Genomic DNA, 23,806 nt, shown 5'->3' with positions numbered 1-23,806 from the left:
GTTAAGATGTTCAAAGATCTCAGAGCAACAATGGCTGGACATAATGAGCACCTAAATAAAGAGATAGTAAGCATCAAAAAGGACAGTAATAGCATAAGAAAGAGTCAGAAATGACAAATACAATATCAGAAATAAAGACTACACTAGAAGGGATTAAAAGCAGGCTCGATGAAGCAGAGGATCAAACTAGTAATTTAGAAAAGAAGATAAACAAAACCACAAAAGCAGAGAAGCAAAAAGAAAAGAGGCTCAAAAAGTCTGAAGAAACTCTAAGAGAGCTCTGTGACAACATGAAGAAAATTAATATCCGCATAACAGGGGTTCCTGAAGGTGAAGAGAAAAAACAAGGAATAGAGAACCTGATTGAAGAAATCATAGCTGAAAACTTTCCTAATTTGATGAAGGAAAAAGTCACACAAGTTCAAAAAGCATAGAGAGTCCTATTAAAGAGGAACCCAAAGAGGCTTACATCAAGACACATCATAATTAAAATGCCAAAGTTAAGAGATAAGGAAAGAATACTAAAAGCTGCAAGAGAAAAGCAGTCAGTTACTGACAGAGGAGACTCCATAAGGATGATATTCAACATTTCAACAGAAACACTAGAAGCCAGAAGGGAATGGCAAGAAATATTCAAAGTAATGCAAAACAAGAGCCTGCAACCAAGACTTCTTTATAGAGCAAGATTATCATTTAAAATTGAAGGAGAAATGAAAAACTTCCCAGATCAAAAAAACAAACAAACAAACAAAAGTAATTCATTACAGCTAAACCAATGATTCAAGAAATGTTAAGGGGCCTGCTCTAAACAGAGCAAAGGATAGAAAAAATATCTAGAAAGAGAGGACTTCAGATTTAAAGAATAAAATGACAATAAACAACTACATATCAATAATAACCTTAAATGTAAATGAATTAAATGCTCCAGTCAAAAGACATAGGGTAGCTGAATGTATTAGAAAACAGGACCCGTGGTGACCCAGTGGCCTAATGGATAAGGCATCAGCCTCCGGAGCTGGGGATTGTGGGTTCGAGTCCCATCTGGGTCGTCTGTCTTCTCATTTGTCTACGGCCATACCACCCTGAACGCGCCCGATCTCGTCTGATCTTGGAAGCTAAGCAGGGTCTGGCCTGGTTAGTACTTGGATGGGAGAAAACAGGACCCATTTTTATGCTGCTTACAAGAAACTCACCTCAGAACAAAAGATGCATGTAGAATGATAGTGAAAAGATGAAAAAAATATTTCAAGCAAAATGGAAAGGAAAAAAAAAGCTGGAATAGCAATACTTAAATCTGACAAAATAGACTTTAAAACAAAGGCTATAGTAAGGGATAAGGAAGGTCACTACATAATAAAGGGAGCAATTCAACAGGAAGATATAACCATTATAAATATCTATGTGCCTAATATAGGAGCACCTAAATCTGTAAAGCAGATTTCAATTGACCTAAAGGGTGAGATCAACAGGTATACTAAAATAACAGGGGATTTTAATAGCCCACTAACATCAATGGATAGATTCTCAAGACAAAAACTTAACAAAGAAACAGCAGCCTTAAATGAAACATTAGATCAAGTGGATTTAATAGATATCTTCAGAAATTCTACCCTAAAGCAGCAGAATATAATATATTCTTTTCAAGTGTTCATTATCTAGGATAGACCACATGTTAGGAAACAAAACAAATCCCAATGAATTTAAGAAGATTGAAATCATATCAAGCATCTTCTCTAATAACAATGGCATAAAATTAGAAATTAACTACAATAGAAAAACTGAAAAACATGCAAACACTTGAGGACTAAATAGCATGTTATTAAATAATGAATGAGTTAACAATGAGATCAAGGAAGAAATAAAAAATTGCCTTGAAACAAATAAAATTGAAGTTACAACAACTCAAAATATGAGACATAGCACCTGTGAAGCCATCTGGCCCAGGACTTTTGCTTGTTGGGAGGTTTTTAATAACTGTCAATCTCATTTGTTGTAATTGATCTGTTTAGGTTTTCTCATTCTTCCAAAATGACTTTTGAAAGATTGTATGTTTTGAAGTATTTGTTCATTTCATCTAGGTTGTCTAATTTTTTGGCATACAGTTCTTCATAATATTTTCTTACAATCTTTTAATTTCTGCTGTGTCAGTTGTTACTTCTCCACTCTCATTTCTAATTTTATTTCTTTGAGATCTCTCTCTTTTTTTCTTGGTGAGTCTGGGAAAGGTTCATCATTTTTGTTTACCTTTTGAAAGAACCATCTCTTGATTTCATTGATCCTCTGTATTGTTTTTTTAACCTCTATGTCATTTATTTTCACTCTGATCTTTATTATTTCCTTCTTTCTACTAGCTGTGTGCTTTACTTGCTGTTCTTTTTCTAGTTCTGTTAGATTCAGGGTTAAGTTGTTTATTTGAGCTTTTTCTTGCTCCTTAAAGTATGCCTGTAATGCTATGAACTTTCCTCTCAGTACTGCTTTTGCTATGTCTCATATTTTGAGTTGTTGTATGTTCAATTTTATTTGTTTCAAAGCAATTTTTATTTCTTCCTTGATCTCATTGTTAACTCATTCATTATTTAATAACATGCTATTTAGTCCCCAAGTGTTTGCATGTTTTTCAGTTTTTCTATTGTAGTTAATTTCTAATTTCATGCTATTGTTATTAGAAAAGATGCTTGATATGATTTCAATCTTCTTAAATTTATTGGGATTTGTTTTGTTTCCTAACATGTGGTCTATCCTAGATAATGTATAATGAACACTTGAAAAGAATGTATATTCTGCTGCTTTAGGGTAGAATTTCTGAAGATATCTATTAAATCCACTTGATCTAATGTTTCATTTAAGGCTGCTGTTTCTTTGTTAAGCTTTTGTCTTGAGAATCTATCCATTGATGTTAGTGGGCTGTTAAATATTAAAAGATGAACTAACACCTATCTTTCTCAAGCTATTTCAAAAATTTCAAGAGGAGGAAACACTTCCAAGCTCCATTTTATCAGGTGAGCATAATCATCATTCCAAAACCAGGCAAAGACAACACAAAGAAAGAAAACTATAGGCCAATATCCCTGATGAATTTAGATGTTAAAATTCTCAACAAAATATTAGCAAACCAGATCCAGCAACACACGAAAAAAATCATACATCATGATCAAGTGGGATTTATTCTGGGGAGGTAAGGCTGGTACAGTATTCACAAATCAATCAATGTGATTCATCACATAAACAAAAGGAAGGAGAAAAACCACATGATAATTTCAATAAGTGCAGAAAAAGCATTTGATAAAATCCAGCACCCATTCATAATCAAAACTTTCAGCAAAGTGGGAATACAGGGAACATACCTCAACATCATAAAGGCCATCTATGACAAACCCACAGCCAACATTATACTCAATGGGAAAAAATTAAATGCAATCCCCTTAAGATCATGAACAAGACAGGGGTGCCCCCTTTCACCACTCTTATTCAACATAGTTCTGGAAGTCCTAGCCACAGCAATCAGACAAGAAGAAGAAATAAAAGGCATCCAAATTGGAAAAGAATAAGTAAAACTATCATTATTTGCTGTTGATATGATACTGTATATTGAAAACCCTAAAGGTTTAGTCAAAAAACCACTGTACCTGGTAATGAATTTAGCAAGGCAGCAGGATATAAAATCAATATTCAGAAATCGGTAAAATTTTAATACACCAACATTAAACTGTCGGAAAAAGAAATTAATGAGACAGACCCCTTTACTATGGCAACAAAAAAAATAAAGTACCTAGGAGTAAATTTAACCTTGAGTTTAAAGACTTGTACTCAGGGCCTGACCAGGCAGTGGCGCAGTAGATGGAGCATCAGACTGGGATGCGGAGGACCCAGGTTCAAGACCACAAGGTCGTCAGCTTGAGGGCAGGCTCATCTGGTTTGACCAAAAGCTTACCCAAGGTCGCTGGCTCAAGTCAGGGGTTACTCGGTCTGCTGTAGCCCCCCAGTCAAGGCACATATGAGAAAGCAATCAATGAACAACTAAGGTGTCACAATAAAAAACTAATGATTGATGCTTCTCATCTCTCTTTGTTCCTGACTGTCTATCCCTATCTATTCCTCTCTCTGTCTCTGCAAAAAAAAAAAAAGAAAAGAAAAAAAAAAGACATACTCAGAAAATTATAAAACTGATAAAAGAAATCAAGGAAGATACAAACAAGTGGAAGCGTATACTGTGTTCATGGATAGGAAAAATAAACATCATTAAAATGTCTATACTACCGCACAGCAATTTATAAATTCAATGCAATTCTGATTAAAATATCAATAGCATACTTCAACAATATGGAATAAATATTCCAAAAATTTATATGGAACCAAAAAAGAACACGAATAGCCTCAGCAATCTTGAAAAAGAGAAAGAAAGTGGAGGGTATTACACTCCCTGATATCAAATTATATTATAAGGCCATTGTACTCAAAACAGCCTGGTACTGGCTTAAGAATAGGCATATAGATCAATGGAACAGAATAGAGAACCCAGAAATAAACCCACACCTTTATGAACAATTGATATTTGACAAAGGAGGTAAGTGCGTACAACGGAATAAAGAAAGTCTCTTTAACAAATAATGTTGGGAAAATTGGACAGCTACCTGCAAAATAATGAAACTAAACCACCAACTTACACCATTCACAAAAAAAATATTCAAAATGGATGAAAGACTTAAATTTATGTTGTGAAACTATAAACATTTGGAAGAAAACTTTGATATATCTCGGCAATATATTTGCTGATTTATCTCCAAGGGCAAGTGAAATAAAGGACAGGATGAACAAATGGGATTATATCAAACTAAAAAGCTTTTGCACAGCTAAAGACACTATGAATGAAATAAAAAGACAAATCACACAATGGGAGAACATATTTGAAAATACATCTGATAAGGGGTTAATAACCAAAATTTATAAAGAACTTGTAAAACTCAACACCAGGAAGATAAACAATCCAATAAAAAAATGGGTTAAAGGAATGAATAGACACCTCTCAAAAGAGAATATAAAGATGGCCAATAGGCAGATGAAAAAATGTTCATCACTAATCATCAGAGAAATGCAAATTAAAAGCACAATGAGATAGCACCTCATACCTGTAAGAATGGTGCTCATTAACAAATCAACACACAATAAGTGCTGGCAAGAGTGTGGAGAAAAGGGAACACTACTGTACTGCTGGTGAGAATGCAGACTGGTGTAGCCACTATGAAAACAGTATGGCATTTCATCAAAAAATTAAAAATGGATCTGCCATTAGACTCAGCTATCCCATTTTTAGGCATATTTTCTAAGAATACCAAATCACTAATTCAAAATAAGACATACACATCCATGTTTATTGCAGCATTGTTTATAATAGCCAAGATCCGGAAACAGCCAAGGTGCCCATCAATGGATGAGTGGATTAAGAAGAAGTGGTACATATACACAACGGAATACTACATGGCCATGAAAAAAAGGAAATCTAACCTTTTGCGACAACATGGATGAACCTGGAGACTATTATGCTAAGTGAAATAAGCCAGGCAGAGAAAGAAAAATATCATATGACCCCACTCATATATGGAATCTAATGAACAATATGAACTAAGGAAAGGAATAGAAGCAGAGGCAGGGTCAAAGGGACCAGGGGAAATGGGAAGAGAGGATGGAATTAGAGAGGGGAATGGGATTTGTGAAATTATGTATACATAACACAGAGACAAAGAGAGCAGGACAGCAAATCCTGGAGAGAAGGGGGGAGGGTGGTGGGGGGAGGGGGTAAAAGGAGTATCAGGGAGAACCCAGGGGTGGGTGGAGAGGGAGATATATTTAATGGGACACTTGAATCAATGCAAACACAATAAATTAAAATAAAAAAAATAAAGAATTTCCAGGATTGAGATTTTAGCAAATAGTCTTACTTAAAACAGGAGTTTCACAAGAATCATTTGAGTTATTGCAAGTATGTGTTAAGTGATGAACATGAAACCCTGAATTAGAGAAAAATGAAATAAAATTTAAACTAAACAGAGAAAGTAACAGGATGTGGAAAGATCAAAGGATGACTGGTTATTATAAGGTCAGTGTAATATGGTATTCTTGCTTCATGTTTGCCTCTTGCTCAAATATAAAGATCATATCCTCTTCCAATGGCTCCATCTCATACTAAAGTCTACGCTTGACCTACAGAGCTTTAATAATTCCTACACCTCTTTCCCCGTGACCTAGTTTTCCTATCCTCTTATTGCCTTTTTTGCTGTCTAGTTGATCCCCTATAAATTCCCCAAACATGACAAAATTCTTTTTTGCAATCAATTTTTCTTGCTATTTCTTACACTTGAGATATTCTTCCTCCATGCTCACTCTCATACTTAATTTATAACTTTTTATAAATGTAATTCATCCAGATATGTTTTCAACTTTAGTTTTTAAAATATTCTCTATGCCCTTGCCCTGCCATCCTTTTACTCTTTAGATCACATATAAGCACCTAAGATATACGTATATGTGTGTATAAAAATATTTATATATATGGACAGTATTAAATTATACTATTGCACTATTAATATCTGAGTAAACAATTGAATATTTTTAAGTGAGCATATAAATCAACAAAAATTGTCATTCAGCTTCTGCCTTGTATTACACAAAAAGAACATTTACATTTATACATCCAATGAGGAATAGTTACTCATTACAGCAAATATTGATGGAACATTGTTAAGTATTCTTATCTTTCTTGGTAGGTTAGTAGTCATAAGAAGATGTTGCTGCTTTCTATAATTAGAATATGTGGATCTAATTAAAATATAGATTAACTCAAAAAATTATGTTAACAAAAGAGCTTTAAACAACTAAAGAACAACTTTTTTTTTTTGTGGGAGTGACAGAGAGAGTCAGAGATTGGAACAGACAGGGACAGACAGAAAGGACGGAAGAGAGATGAGAAACATCAATTCTTTATTGCGGTTCCTTAGTTATTCATTGATTGATTTCTCATATGTGCCTTGACCGGGGGAAGGAGAGGGGCTACAGCAGACTGAGTGATCCCTTGCTTGGGCAGCGACCTTGGGCTCAAGCTGGTGAGCCTTACTCAAACCAGATGAGCTCATGCTCAAGCTGGTGACCTCAGGATCTTGAACCTGGGTCGTCCACATCCCAGTTCGACTATTCACTGTGCCACCGCCTGGCCAGGCAAGAACAACTTTTAAAGAAAGTTATTTCAAAACTTTACTCAAAAATAGAATAGATGTTTTCCTGTTACCTCCAGATTGCTGCATAATGACTGTGTAAATTTTAAAGATTTCTGCCTTAAAATGTCATTTTGCCATTTCTTATTATCCTACAAGTCTTAGTTCTACAGAATCTTTGATCAATAGGGTTTTCTCTAGTGTTAACATAGAATGCTGTTTATATCTCTTTTCTGGAACTCAGTTTCCTGAGAGCAAGGTATGTATCACAGTTTTGTACCTGTAACTTCTTTCATATGGTACATAAAGAGGATGTTCTCAAACCCTAAATGTCATGTTATTAAATCGCAATGTTATAGAGATGAGCACTAAACTCAGTACAGGATTGTATAGCTAGGGACTGCCACTGCCATTGTGGCCATTAACATGCAGGTTCTCATTAAATTTGGGCAGATGGTAAAGAAATGGAGGAGTTGAAGAATGATGGACCATTCTGTTTATTGGTGTCTCACCAAGATAGGCAAGCCACAAGAAAAGCCAAGGGAAAAGCAGAAAACCTGCTTTTCCCATGGAGGGCCAGGGATCAAGGAGCAGAGAAAGAAAGAAATCATCCTACAGCTCTCGGTGGTGGGGACAGACTCTCCCTTCCAGTACATATTAGCAAGACAATGGCCTCTCACAATCCGGAAGGCAACACACAACCTCACAGACCGCTATACCTGGTGCTGCCCAGCCCCCAGTGCAAACTACAAGTGAGCAAACATATACATCATATATGCAAACTTATTTGACCAACAAGGATCAAGCAGAAAGTTTATTGAAAGGAGCTTGTGAACTAGGGAGTTGGCTAGAAAAGCATAGTCGAGCTTCTGAGGGGATCTTGTGGATGGCTTATACAAGGGCCTTGGGGTGAGTGTAAACCTCAGGAATGAGGGTGAGTTCACTTGTCCCAGGATCACCATCTGGCAGCAGTTGATTCTGAGGTAGTCACAAGATGTTTTCTCTGGTCAGTGGACCACTCGCAGGGCCTGTAAAATAATGCTTTTACAAATATTCTAGTTCCCATTTTGATAGAATCAGTTGGAGTCTGAAAGACCAGTGTAACAGGCTTTAATGAAAAGAAACCTGCCAGGCTGTCTAGTAAGGGAGAGCAGCCCTGGCTACAGCCTGAGGCCATGTTTTAAGGGCTAGGTTTAGGGAAGTAGGAAGGATAGCAGGGCATTTGCTGATTGGCTGTCGCTATCACTGGACACAGGGGTGCTTTTCACCAATTATGGATGTTGATGCATTTTCAATCGTCAGCAGTTTCAACCGTCCATGACTTCATTGGACATTCCTTTGTGTTTGGTCACCTGTCGCAAGTCCTGAAACAAAACTCGTGCTGGCAGGGTTAAAGAAATGAAACCTAAGATTCCCAACTATTTGATATATTTATATATAAAAAGGAAAGAATGATTCCCAGAGAGGCTCAAGGGAAAGGAGATGGAGGTCATCATCTTCCATAATTTCTTCCTGCTGAGTAGGGGTGGTGAAGGGTTATGGCCCCTCTAAGGATTACTCTCAGTGGGGAGTAGAGAGGTGCAGTGATGGCTTCCTAACAGGTAGGGGTATATATACAAGGGTCCAGATTTTTCTGTTTCGCGAGGGCAGGTTCCAGGGTTGGTGTGTAGGGCTAGGTAGATTTCTCCAATTTTCTGATTGGAGAAGGCCTGCATGCGGTTCTGTAAGAAACTAGAGAACAGGCCCTGGCCGGTTGGCTCAGCGGTAGAGCGTCGGCCTAGCGTGTGGAGGACCCGGGTTCGATTCCCGGCCAGGGCACACAGGAGAAGCGCCCATTTGCTTCTCCACCCCTCCGCTGCGCTTTCCCTCTCTGTCTCTCTCTTCCCCTCCCGCAGCCAAGGCTCCATTGGAGCAAAGATGGCCCGGGCGCTGGGGATGGCACTGTGGCCTCTGCCCCAGGCGCTAGAGTGCCTCTGGTCGCAACATGGCGACGCCCAGGATGGGCAGAGCATCGCCCCCTGGTGGGCAGAGCGTCGCCCCTGGTGGGCGTGCCGGGTGGATCCCGGTCGGGCGCATGCGGGAGTCTGTCTGACTGTCTCTCCCTGTTTCAAGCTTCAGAAAAATGAAAAAAATAAAAAATAAAAAAAAAGAAAAAAAAAAGAAACTAGAGAACAGATGTAAGACCCTTTTAGTCAGGGTCCAAAAGCTAGAATAATAAATAGAAAAATGAGTGGACCAATGAAAGGCAATAGCCAAGACACCCAGTTGGTGTGAAACCACTGATTCCATGACTCATTTTGTTTTTCACGAATTCACTGGGCTCATTCCTTTAATTTGGTTGCCATGTCTCTAACTAGCCCTGACTGGTTAAGGTAAAAGCAACATTATTCTCCTAAAAAGACACAAATACTTCCTTTTTCTGCCATTAAGAGATCAACTCCTCGGCGATTTTGTAGCGAGACAGTGGTTAGGAAATCAATTTGATTCTGGAATTTTACTAGGGTGGAGGCAATTTCTTCCAGGAAGTTTTAGAGGTCTTCAGAGAAAGAGAGAGAGAGAGAGGTAATAGGACAGGGAAGTGGCCAGTCCCCCTTCCCCTAGACCTACTCCTGTAGAGATTCCTAAAGCAACAAGAAGAGGGATTACCTGTATAGCTCGATTGGTCCTTAGGTTGACAGGTAGTGTACTAGGAACTGGAAGAGGCTCATGGGGTGGGATTAGGTTGATATTTGGGTTGAGATAGACTAGAGTACAGGTTCCTGCCTAATTAATATGGAGACACATATAGGTGTTGGTCCCACACAAGTAGAAAGCCTCTGATTGGGTGATACAGGCTGAGAGGTGGATAGAGAAGTGATGGATCAAGGGTCGTTGTCGTTTCTCTGTTTCTGAGCTCCAGATGGTCAGGGTGGAGGAAAGAGCCACCCCAATAAGTGGGGATATATGCATAGAGGATTATTTTGAGCATTGCAACCGTGTAGAAGGGGTAGTAAGCCAGGGATAGAGTCATGTGGTGGGATAGGAGCATTTATGAGACTGAGCTGTAAGGGTAGCGGGTCCAGTAAATTGAACAGGGTTAGAAAATAATTTGTTTGCTTCTGGAAAAACTTGATAGTTGTGCAGAGGTTAGAAGGGAGGTGACCCACTGGGACAGTACCTTGAGCAGTAAAGCATAAAGGGGCAGGTGAAAGCAGGGGAGTATTCAGGGTGACTGATCCCCGAGTAGGGGGAATAATAGGTTTGATATAGAGCTGGGAATAATAGGTTTGATATAGCTTATTTGCTCTTTTGGCGGCTGAAGTGGGATAATTCCCTACAAGAGTGTTGGCTCTCTCAAAGAAGAAAGCCTTTTCTTGGATTTGATATATGAGAATTGTCCATAGAAGGTGGGTGTTGTTGCTTTGAATAGGGAGGGCAGAGTAGGCTGAGGAGGACATAGACATACACATCCAGCAATTAACTGCATAGGAAGAATTAGCTTTAATTAAAAGTCTTTGAGTGAGGTTAAGAGAGTGTTCTATATAAGTGGCCTCTAAAAGAGAGGAGATGGGGCAGCATATGTGGCGCCTAATAAGAGAGAGAGTAGAACTGGTGTTAGGAGATCAAGAACTGGGGGCATGGTGGTTAGGCTTAGGGGTGATTAAGAGGAAGAGAAGAAGAAATTGAAAAGCCGCTGTTTCTTTTGGAGAAAATTCAAGTAGAGAACCTTGCCAGGCCAAGTCCCACATCCAATTGAGGAGTCCGTCAATTTCACTGGAGTGAGGCCTAAACCAGGAGAGGTCCTCAGAGGCCTGAAGAAGGAAGTAGAAGAATCTGGCAAGGTGGTAATTGGCAGTTGCCTGTTGTGAGTGCCTGCTGGACTGGGCAATATGGCGGGATATGGCCTCTTGGAGGAGCATTATGAGATGGACTGGTCTGGTTCTTCTTAGATAGGGTAACATGTGGAGATTTTGAGAGACAGAGGACCTGTGGGGGTGGAGATGTAGGTTTTAGGGGTACTGGTGGGATAAGAATTAATATGGGAGAGGTGAGTCCAGTGTGAGTCTCTTTCCACTTTGATGGTGGTAGGGGTGGACAGGATAACAGTATGGGGCCCTGTCCAGGTAGGCTGGAGAGGGTTTTTTCTCCATGTCCTCCTGTAGACCTGGTCCCCAGGGAGGATTGATAGGTGTGAGTTTGTGGTTGGAAAGGGCTGTAGAAGGAGCTTGTCAAACTGGGAATAGTAGGTTTAGTATAGCTTGTTTGCTCAGTTTGCAGCTGAGGTGGGTTAATCTTCTATGAGAGTGCTGGCTCTCTCCAAGAAGGTGGCCCCTTTTTGGGTTTGGTATATAAGAGTGGTATGAAGAAGATGAGTATTATTAAGAGGAGTAGGGAGAGCTGAATAAGCTGAAGATGACATGGACAGACATATCCAGCAGTCGGCTGCACAAGAGAAGTTAGTCTTGATTACGAGATTTTAAATCAGCTTAAGAGACCTTTCTAGATGAGAGAATTCTAAGAAGAAGGGTATGGGGGCAGAGTATGCCTTTAAGAGTAAGGAGATAAGAAAGAGTAGAGCAAGCTGGAATCTCCATCCTGTCTGTTATCAGGGGGCAATTATAGTTACAGCTCAGGCTGTTCTTCTTCTGGGATTTTAGTCAGACTGACCTTGGTAGGCCCTAAGGGGGAGCAGGAGTATCTAGGTGATGATTCAGGTTGGCTGGAAGGGTCATTCGTTGGCATATGTGGAGATGGAAATTCCGTTTTCTTTAACCAGGAGACATGAAACTAGGGGTTCTTTTCCTGGAGTTTTACCATCGTGGGGGTGGTGAGGAGAACCTTGGGATTCACTATGCTGGGTGGTAAAGGTAAATTTATAACAGAATTGGGCAAATCTGGCTGGCTGAGAAGCAGTAACAGAGCCGACTCTGAGGATGGGAAGTGAAAGGAGAGAGAGGCTCTGAATTTGGAGAGTAAGTTCCGGCCTAAAATAGGTACAGGGCAAGGGCATTGAGGCAGGATGTGCAAAGGGGACACTATGTATTAGACAAGGCAGGGAATGCATGGCCAATAGGGAGAAAATAAAACTATCAACACCCACAACAGAGATCTTTAAGGGATGAGCAGGACCCAAATATTTGGGCAAGGCAGAGTAAGTGACGCCTGTGTCTATAAGAAATGAGATCAGCTTACCTGCTACTTGGATGGCTACCCTAGGCTCTTTGATGGTGATAGAGATGGGGCCAACAGCCCTGGGCACCTTCAGTTATCAGTGTCAAGTGCCAGTAGGCTGGGCAAGGTTAGGTCACAGGTGGCTGGGGTCGGGCTAGAAGAGACTGAACCCTCCCTTAGAGGAGCAAGGGGGCAGTCTACCTTCCAGTGTCTTTTTTTCCCACAGTGAGAAAAAGGCCTTGGCAGGGGCTGAGGAGCCAGACAGGCTTTAGCTCAATGACTTTTCTTTCCACACTTGAAGCAGGACTCTGGTGGAGTTTTACAAGGCCTCATAGGGGTGTTGGAGACTTTAAGGGCAATTGCCAAGAGCTGGTATTTTGCCTGATCTCTTTTGGGCTGTCTGCCTTCTTCTGTTTATTATAGACCTTAAAAGCCATGCTCAGGAGATCTCATAGAGGGGTTTGGTTAAGAGAGCAAAATTGGGAATCCAGTGTTTAAAGAAGCCTATTAGACCAAAGAAAGAAAGGATTTGATCCATGGTGGTAGGTGGTTGGAGACTGCATAGGGTCTGAGTTTGATCTAGGGTGAAACCTCAGGTGGTGGGGGTTAAGGCGATGCCCAGATAGACTACGAACTGAGAGAGAAGTTGAGCCTTAGCAAAGAAGACATGATATACCTTCATGGCGAAGAAGTTAAGAAGGGTGGCAGTGTGTATCCTTGAGGCAGGCAGAGAGGGGCTGCAGAAGAGTAGGTCATCTACATATTGTAAGAGAGTACTAGTTTCGAGATTGCATTCTGCTAAATCCTGAGCTAGTGCCTGCCCAAACAGGTGTGGGCTATCTCTGAAACCCTGGGGTAAGACAGTCCACGTAAGTTGCTGGGCTTGCATTAGTGTCCGGGTCAGTCCAAGTAAAGGCAAACAGAAAGTAAGAGTCAGGGTATAGAGCAGTGGTTCTCAACCTTTCTAATGCCGTGACCCTGCAATACAGTTCCTCATGTTGCGGTGACCCCAAACCAAAAAATAATTTTGGTGGCTACTTCATAACTGTAGTTTTGCTACAGTTATGATTCAGAATGTAAATACCTGATATGCAGGTATTAGGCTTTAGGCGACCCCACCAGGGTCGCGACCCACAGGTTGAGAACCGCTGGTGTAGAGGAATGGTAAAGAAGGCATCTTTGAGGACTAGGACCGTGAAGTGAGTGGTGTCTGAGGGAATGTGAGACGGTAATGTGCAAAGACTAGGAACTACTGGATGGAGGGGAACTACCACCTCATTGATTAGACATAAGTTTTATATGAAGCGATAAGCCCCTGAAGGTTTTTGAACAGGAAAGATGGGGGTATTGCAGGGAGAGTCCATGAGGATGAGTAAGCCTTGATTTAAGAGGTGGGTAATTATTGGTTTAAGGCCTTAGAAACAGACACAGTTACACATTAAACAAAGATTTCACATACAAATTATAAATTAAGAAATTTAAATGAGCGCATTTTACTTGTTTCAATTAAAATTATACTAGAGATATTTTCTGACAACAAAGAGACAAAACAGATTACTTACTCACAAAGCTCAATAGACAACTCTGCCTTTTTTTTTTTTTACAGAGACAGAGAGAGAATCAGAGTGAGGGATAGACAGGGACAGACAGATAGGAACAGAGAGATGAGAAGCATCAATCATTAGTTTTTTGTTGCGCATTGCGACACCTTAGTTGTTCATTGATTGCTTTCTCATATGTGCCTTGACCGTGGGCCTTCAGCAGACTGAATAACCCCTTGCTCGAGCCAGTGACCTTGGGTCCAAGCTGGCGAGCTTTTTGCTCAAGCCAGATGAGCCCGCGCTCAAACTGGCAACCTCGGGGTCTTGAACCTGGGTCTTCCGCATCCCAGTCTGACGCTCTATCCACTGCGCCACCACCTGGTCAGGCACAACTCTGCCTTTTAAGCTTCTCGAGATGGCAGGGAGTTGTCAGCATAGAGAGGAGGAAGAGAGGAAGCAGACGGACAGCATGAACACCTGAATGGAAAGGAGGAGGGTCAGAATCTGCAGGAGGAGGAGGAGGAAGAAGGGGAGGTTGAGGTGCTGGTGGTGGCACCACATGGTCAGAGGAGTCAAAAAGATCAGAGGAGAGTTGGAGGAGTATGGGGGAGAAGACGTTTTTTGCTAAAAGTATTTGTTAGATCGAGTAAGAGGAATAGAGGGAGAGTTGAGATTGGAGAAAGAAGAAAGCCTGTACATAGGGAATTTCTGAGGCCTTCCCTGTCCAGTGGCAAAATTGTCTAGGTCCCGAAGAATGTTTACGTCAAATGTGCCATTTTGGGGCCAATGGGAATCATTGTTGAGTTTATATTGGGGCCAGGCTGTATTGCGGAAGAAGAGGTCCGAGAGATCGAGTCTAACGAGATTTTTTAAGAGACAGCCTAGGGGGTATAGCCTTAGAGGGTCGTGATTGAGAGGAGCCCATACTGGGAGAGCAACAGGAAGGGGACAGGCATCCCTGTCCTGATCCCTTATTGTAGAGAGAAAATGAGAGACAAGCGACCGTTGATCGCCACTGAAGATCTCGAGTCCAGAGGGTCTAAGGATCGAAAGTGACCTGACTTAGGTGCCTAGATTTCTGAGAAAATGAGACATAGGACAGGCCACTTAAACGAGAGTCCTCCCAAAACACAACCCTGGGCTGGGGATGGATGAGAGGCACAAGGACCTACCAGGGATAGGAAGATGTAAAGCCAGTAGTCACAGCCACCATCACAGCAGCCTGGCCCATACAGGTTCACATTGGATTTAGACAGATGGTAATGAAATAACAGAGCCACAAACTGGTGGGCCATTATCTTTAACCCTAGCTTGCAAATGGTGGGCAAGTAAAAACACACCCTGGGCTCCAAAACCCATTCATTCAGCGCTCACAAAGCTACAGATTTACCTGAGTTTCCTAGAATCAAAGGTCTCTACCTCACTAGCCTCATTCTCCTTTGTTCCTCATCTCCTTCTCTCTACACAAACTCTTCACTAACTGGTTTCTCTTTCAGCATTCTGCCATCTTGGCTGCTTCTCCTGACCTCCTCCACATGGCCTTTCTCTGCTCTCCTCTCTAATGCTAATCTCAGGAACCAAGAGAGAGCAAGCTCCCAGTCTGCCCCACTTTATAGTGTAGAAACCAAAACCTTTAATCCAGTATAAAAACAAGGAAGTCTCTGATACAAAGTCGCTCATCTGAGGCATAATGAGTTTCCTCATGAGAGTGCACCACCCCACATTAAAAAGGGTGGGAAAGGCTTAGTCCCAAAACCAAGCCCCAGGCTACAAGGATCCTGCCTGCCCACAGCCCGCCCCCAACACACATTAATATAATCATGCCCATCCCAAGCAAGAAGAGCAATCAATACCATCACCTGGACAATGGGCTTCCACGTGAGCAGTGCCATCTTTAACAAAGTGAGCATAATATATTTTATCTGCCCAACAGAAGACCTCAAAGAAATTTCTTACCTCTGGTCCAGCAGGGTTTCGGGACAGGGTCAAACCATCAGCCAATCAACCCACAATTACACGTCCAAATAGAATCAAGGAGTAAGCTCTCGGGACAAGCTGCTTCTGCCCACTGCTTCCCTGGTTGTAAGTTTGGATGGCAAAGAGGGATTGTCCAGGCAGTTAGTACCCTGTCCCGGGTTTCAGCACCAAATGATAGAATCAATCAGAGTCCAAAAGACCAGTGTAACAGGCTTTGATGAAAGGAAACCTTTGGGGCTGTCTTTTCCTTACGAGAGAGCTGCAGACTTAGGCCACGTTTTAAGAGCTAGGTTTAGGAAAGTAGGAAGGGTGGTGGGGCATTTGCTGATTGGCTATCGCTATCACTGGCGCAGGGGTGCTTTTCACCAATTATGGATGTTGGTGCATTTTCAATCGTCAGCAGTTTCAACCGTCCATGGCTTCATCGGACATTCCTTTGTGGTTGGTCACCTGCTGCAAGCCTTTAAACAAAATTTGTGCTGGCAGGGTTAAAGAAATGAAACCTAAGACATTTAATTGATAAAACAACTATTTTGCAGGACATGATGTTAAGAATGTTATTGCCATACATTCTTTCCTTTTAGAGCAGGGTTATATTAATTTCAACTACAGAATTTTATTGAAAGCAAAGAGACATAGGCCTCTAAGATGCAGTCCTTTTAGTCAAGATGGAGTCAGATATTATCCTCATATTGTCTCAAAGAATCAATAAATATGGCATGAATGAATGAAAAATATGTACTTCAAGGTGATTATTTCTATTATGTGAAGTAGAAGAAACTATAAATACAATAGTAATTTTAGTTGTTATTTTTCTCACATTAGTTTATTCCGGAGTCTTTTTTCCCTTTAATATTTTAATACATTATCATTTAAACCAGTGGACTGAAATGCTTAACTTTCTTTATTGCTTCTACACTCTTATCTCAGAATCTCATTTACATCCAAGACACATGAAGCCCAGAAAAATCAATTAGAGGAAGCTTATAGCAGAAGTTAGATTTCTAACTCCAAATTTTAATTAGGTCAAAATAAATTGTCAGCTTTCTGGGTTCATGTTTCTGTTTTGCTATTTACTTCTCATGTTAGAAAAATAAAATTTTCTCAAGCCAATGTTAGGCTGCATGCAATAATGTTAAAATAATAATTAAAGCTTGAGCAAGACACTGAATAATTCTGAATAACAGATTGTTTTCTAAAATGAAAATTACCGTTTTTACTCTGCCTATCAAGGTATTTCTGTAAGATTTAAGTAAAATAATAAACAAATGCATAAAAGAATAGTTTAAGTTCAATAAAGAATTACCTCAATTTCTATCATTACTGTCTTTATTATTATTGAATAATGAATGTTAAATGTTTGTGATATAATTTTTATCTTAAAAATTTCTTTAAATGCACTTGTTAAAACTGTTTTCTCAAAAAACTATCATTTTAATTTTTAGGGTTGGGAGAAGTGGACACACCATCGTGTAAGTTAGTAGGGAATTCTCTTAATGTGATTGTGTGGGTTCAAGGCCAGCTGATGTTGACAATAAACCTGGAGATTTTGAAGAACTCCCCACTGCTGGTAATGTTTGATTTTATTCTACAAGGCAATAAATTAACAATAATTATCTCAAGTTAACCAATCTCCATTTGTAAGATCAGGTCAACTTGATATCAAGCAAATCTAAAAAAGAATTGTTCATTATGTAAAAAGCTACTAAAATTCTGTTTACATTCATAAAATGAACTTTGAAATTAAAGAAATTTTTATTGTTAATTCAGATTTTAGACAAAAAGTTTACAAATGTGAAAATATATTTACAAGTAAGAAGGAAAAAAAATGTTTAATTACCAAATATAGTATATCAATTTTCCATGTTACTTTTCATGTGTCTTTAGTCAGATAGACTAAGCCGAGACTCATGATCCTATGTACTGGAACGAGTGATCTTGGTAGGATACTTAAAATCAGGTAGTTTTTTTAGTGGGGGCAGTGTTACGGGCAGAAGCTGGTTCTATGAGAAAAGTTTTAGAGGGTGTTTGTTGTCTGTGGAAGGGTGGTAGCAATAGGCATCACTCTTGATGCCTTCTCATTGCCCACAGTTCCCCAGTTTACATATATTATCACATTTCATCTCCACAAAAATTTCCTCAGGGTCAACAATACTATTTTCATTTTACAGAGGAGAAAAATTTAGCTTAAAGGTTAAGTAATTACCAAGCTTCAAACAGATGCTAAGTGATAGAGATGCAACTGAAAAACAACTTGCCAGTCTCCAACACAGCATTTGAATTTCAAGGAAAAGAATCAGATAGCTTCATAGGTTTGAAAATAGAGTTGTTCTTAGTCATGAGATAACGTTGTTCCAGTAAACATATTAGGATAAACTGCTAATACAGAATTGGGCTATATTTGCATTTAAATTAGATAAATTCTATTTAAAACATCTGTTGATGTTTAAATTTCATCCAGGTTTTATTAACTAATAGGTGAACACTTTATTGTTACTGCAAGACAGACATAAATTTCTTTGTTAAGGTAATAGCATTATATTGCATAATAAAACATGTTTTTAAATTTTTTATTTTATTTTATTTATTCATTTTTAGAGAGGAGAGAGAGGGGGAGAGAGAGACAGAGAGGGAGAGAGAGGAGAGAGAGACAGAGAGAGAGAAGGGGGTTGGAGCTGGAAGCATCAACTCCCATATGTGCCTTGACCAGGCAAGCCCAGGGTTTCAAAATGGCGACCTCAGCATTTCCAGGTCGACGCTTTATCCACTGCGCCACCACAGGTCAGGCACAATAAAATATTTTTTAAGGTATAATGTATTCTGGATAAGGGAGTAAAAGGCCACTGGTCATTTGGAAATAGTTGTTTTTTTTAATTTTTTAGCTGAAATTACAAAATTGGAAGTAAAATTTATCAGGTCATTTAGACAGTGCTTTCCTTCTTTAATCAGATAAAATTTGGCTTAACCTGTGAAATGATTTAAAGTCAGTATAGTAAAATCAAAGACAAGTAGCGTACTTGAGTGTATATGTAAAAGTGTAATAACAATGTTTACCATGAGATTCAAAGTGGAGAAAGAGGGACACAGAGACATAAAGGATTTAAGGGGAATTGAGAAAATGATAGGTTCATTGGTAGGTCTTAGGTTCTGGTCTAATCAAATAGTTGTTGTTTTAAATATTAAAAAAAGGAATTATTCAGAAGATAGAAAATGATATAAAAGAGTAGGGAGGGTGAAATTAAGATTATGGGATGATGAAATTATTTACATAACAAACTCTAGTGATCTGTTCTTCCATGTTTATGTTGGTACATTAACAAGACAATGCCATCTTTATCTTTGTATCATTGTGTGACCTTTTGTATCTCTACACAGTGGTTCTAAATCTGGGATGATTTTATGTCAAAATAATCTGGAGATGTTTTCTCTGAACATATGTACCCGGATTTATCAATGTCACTGCATTAAAATTAATTAAAAAAATAAATCTGGGATGATTTTTGCCCCCCCCCCCCGAGTACATTTGAAAATTTTTTTGAGAACATTTTTGGTTCTACCACTGGAATCTTATAAGTAAAGGCCAGTGGTGCTGCTAAACATCTTACATTGCACAAGACAGCCCCCAAAATAATGTTTCTGTCACCACCACCACCACCAACAAACGTCAATAGTGCAAAAATTGAGTAACTTTGGTCTAGCATATGGTGTGAGCTCAACAAATGTATCATGAATCTGAGGGAAATTTTATGTTTACAATCATGCACCACATAAGGACTTTTTCTTCAACAAAAGATGGCATATATGTCACTGGTCCCATAAGATTGTAATTGAACAGAAAATTTCTTATTGTCTAGTGCATCATGGCCATTGTAAGGTGGTAGGGCAATGCATTATTTACATGTTTTTGGTCTTGTTGGTGTCTACTGTGCTAACTGTATAAAAGTATGGCACAATTATATATAGTATATGTAAAGCCAGCAGGCAGGGCCGAGGCCACTATCACAGCAGCCTTCTGGCCCATGCAGGTTCGCATTGGATTCGGACAGTCGGTAAAGAAACAGCGGAGCCAAAAACTGATGGGCCATAGTCTTTAATCCTACCTTGCACCCGGCGGGCAAGTAAAAAATACACACTGGGCTCCAAAACCCAGTCACACTCAGTACTCACAAAGCCACTGACTTATCCGAGTTTCCTAGAATCAAAGGTTTCTAGCTCACCAGCCTTCTTCTCCTCTGTTCCCCATCTCCGTCCTTATCCCAAATACAAACTCTACACAAACTGGCATCTCACTCAGCACTTCACCATCTTGGCTGCTTCTCCTGGCCTCCTCCACGTGGCCTTTCTCTGCTCTCCTCTGCTCTCTCTTCTAATGATAATCTCAGGAACCAAGAGCCAAACTCCCGCTCCGTTCCCATTTTATAGTGTAGAAATCCAAACCCTTAATCCAATATACATAATAGGGAAGTCTCTTAATACAAAGTCACTTCTCTGAGGCATGATAGGATTGTACCACCTTACACCAAAAAGGGTAGGAAAGGCTTAATCCCAAAACCAAGCCCCAGGCTACAAGGATTCTGCCTGCCTTTAGCCCACCCCAACACACATTAATATCACCTGGGCAACGGCCTCTTTAACAAAGTGAGCATAATACATTTTATCTGCCCAACAGTATATAATACTTGATAATAAACAACTATGTCATTGGTTTATCTTTTGATTGCATCATTTTCTCTTGTGCTTGATTTAATCTCATGTTGTTTTGTATAGCAACATGCAGTAGAGGATTGTAACTGTGGAGCAATAAACTGTATCATATACCCCAAGTGTGCAGTAGGTTATACCATCCAGGTTCTTGTAAGTGTACTCTATGGTGTTCACATAATGAAATCACCTAACTGCATTTTTCAGAATATATCCTCATTTCTAAGCAAAGCATGACTGTATGTGTAAAGTAAGAGTAATTAGGGTTAAGAATGTGTCCCATAGGTGTGGCCAGAAAGCTCTAATCAATAGAATGTGGGCCCAAGGTACAAAAGTTGCCAGTTTGATATCATCAGGCACATACAGGAACAGATTGATGTTCCTATCTCTTTCTCTTTGTCTCTCTCTTTCTCTCTCTCTCTCTCTCTCTCTATCTCCCTCTCTCTCTCCCTTCCTCTCTGGTAAAATCAATAAATAAAAATAAAAAATTATTAAAAATTTAAAAAAGAGTGTGTCTTACAAATCAGTTTCTGGGGCTTTATGCTTCCATTATATATGCCTACTCAGAGAACATTTTTTTTATTCTGTGATGCTTGATTAAATTTATAATTTAATTTTAATAGCTGAAGGTCAGCTATAAGATGTTATTTTATTATATTTGAATAATTTTATGCAAAGAGTTAAAATATTTCATCTATATAGAAAATGTTAAGATGTCTATCTAATAATTTGTTAACAATTCTATGTTATATTGCTCATAAACCTGGATCATAATATAAATTTACACTATTTGTTTATTTAACTTTTTTTATATCCCTCCTCATGTTTTGAAAGTTATTAAACATAAAAACTGAAGTTTCTAATACTACCTCTATCTTTAAATAGCGATGGTATCCTGAGCAAATAATGAACATTATCATGTCATCAGTTTTTTCATCTCTAAATAACATGTCACAGACCATGTGGATAATATGGACTCTTATAGTTTCTTTCTTTGAACATTTTTGGTCCCTTTATTGTACTCTTTATCCTGGTTTTCTGACTACTTTCTTTCTTGACATTTTTATTTATTATTATTATCTTATTACCTTTGTATTTCAGCCAAATTTCATGCCCGAACATTTCTGATCCATCCTTCAATATAGTAAAGAGATTTGGTTGGACAAATTCTGTTTATGACAAATAGTAGTCTTAAAACATCTTGCTCCTCCCACATGGTTGTATTATGAAGTTTCAAAGAATGAAATTCATATTTTACCATATGAAATGTCAACCCAAGTTACGCATTGAGAAACCTTGGTTTTATCACATGGCACTTTGCTCCTTACTTGTCATTGTGTTCTCATGCTCACCAGGCCAATGGCACCTCTTGTTATCTTAAATATTTTCAATTTTGTTGGGGGTGAGCAAATTTTTTTGTTACCATGGGGTTCATGATTTCTTTGAACAAGGTTTTGTATACCTTTCTGACCCAATAGAGTAAATAAGTATACTGATTAATGTAATTCAAAATGAGTAGAGTAACAAGAAAATGCTGTATTTATTGCATAATATGCAAATCATTTACTGAGAAAATAAAAAGGAAATGTTGCATGGGTAGGGCATGAATGCTTTTGTAATTCAGTTCTTAGAAATCACACTGTTTTTGCTTATGTTTTTTGCAACAAACAGATAATACATAGGGTACACTGGACAACCACAGCCTTTTCAAATTGTACCTATGACACTTAAATTATTTCATCATTTCTTTCCTGGCTTCCTCTAGGATCAATATGGATATAGTCTTACAGTAAATATAGCTGATTAGTTCAAATAAACACTAAACATTGACTTGGGTTTTCTAAGCAATATAAAACATATATGACAATTAGAAGTGTTCCTCTCCCTCTTAAATCTAACATAATATAAATAGCATATATATTATAAAGGGAAAAGATAAACTATGCCAATAGTTATTTACTTACTTTAGAAAGGTATCTACCTGTGCTTAAGTCCTGAATATTTCTATCACATGCAATTAACAGAAAAAAAGAACATTGTAAAATTTAGCAGTGTTAAACAGAATTGACCAATTACATTTATAAACATCAATTCCTAAAGAGAGAAACTCTAAGACTGCTTTTGTGAATAGGCACATATTAAGTACTTTTGAGGCCTGCTTTAGATTTTATTGTGAACTTTGGCCAAGACCTTGTTCTTCTATGGGCTTCAAGTTCCTTTCCTTTTCTATCTTTTGTCCTTTCATGTACATTAGTTGATGAACATTTATCCTGTAAAATGTCTGGCAAACACAGGCATTTATTATAGAATGTATTTCACTCTTGACCTTAACAAACTTCAGGTTCACCTATCTTCAGGATTTTGTATGCACCACTATTTTTTGTATCTGGTCATTATCCAGACAGTCCCTCCTTTCTAATGCTAAAAAATCTCCATGAGATAAGAACCTCTAATCTGTACATTTTGATACTGCTCACTCTTATTCGGCATGGTTTTTGTTTTGCTACCTGTAATCATTCAAGCCCTCTTCGGGGTTCTGGTTTAATACTCAGTTATTGCCATCTCCTTCTTTCTACCTCAACCAACACATTATGGTTAGTCATTTTAGAACAAGCACATTCACTTCCTTATCCCCACTTTAACAATTTTCTTGATCTATTGATATTACGCTGCAACCATCTTGGCATAAATTATATTGAATAAAGAAAACAAAATGATTTCTACTGTCATGTAAGTATTACCGATGGGGATCATTTTATTCATTTCTGTTTTCACATTAAACAAAAACGTTCCCTCTTTTAAATATCCCAGACCCATATCCATTTTACTCGTTGTCAGTTGAAAACTCCATCATGCAGTTCACTAGAAAACTAAGACCATGTAATTTCAACTTTCCTACCCTGTATTTCATAGTATGTATTATGTTTACTCATTTCTCCTCTTTTACCCCATTCTCAGAAAAACTGATACATTCTGTACAGGCCTAATTCTTTAATTCTTTTGGTTGTGACTCTGATCCTACTGGAACTTGCTCCATCAACTTATTCCCCATCCCTTTGGTGTGTTGCAACCATTTCTCACCATTGGCCTCTTTTGTTTAAGCTAAAAATTTCTATTTGAAAAATTACCTGTGTAATTTCGGTTGTTCCTATATTCACAGATACCATTCCATAGGTGTTCTTAGTTCTTCTTCTAAAAATCTCAAAAAAGTAGTGTTGCTTTTAATTGGTC

The 23,806-nt window shown here is 38.8% G+C and overlaps 1 non-coding gene across 1 annotated transcript; it reads left to right on the top strand.

Moving 5' to 3' along the window:
* The first annotated feature begins 976 nt into the window (after positions 1-976).
* Positions 977-1,049, top strand: TRNAR-CCG (transfer RNA arginine (anticodon CCG)). The gene has a single exon. It is a non-coding gene; the product is annotated as a tRNA-Arg (tRNA).
* Positions 1,050-23,806: the final 22,757 nt, after the last annotated feature.

The sequence above is a fragment of the Saccopteryx leptura genome, chromosome 5 (assembly GCF_036850995.1).
Source record: "Saccopteryx leptura isolate mSacLep1 chromosome 5, mSacLep1_pri_phased_curated, whole genome shotgun sequence".
Lineage (NCBI taxonomy): Eukaryota > Metazoa > Chordata > Mammalia > Chiroptera > Emballonuridae > Saccopteryx > Saccopteryx leptura.
Note: the sequence above shows the minus strand (reverse complement) of the source record. Positions and strands in the feature narration are given on the sequence as shown.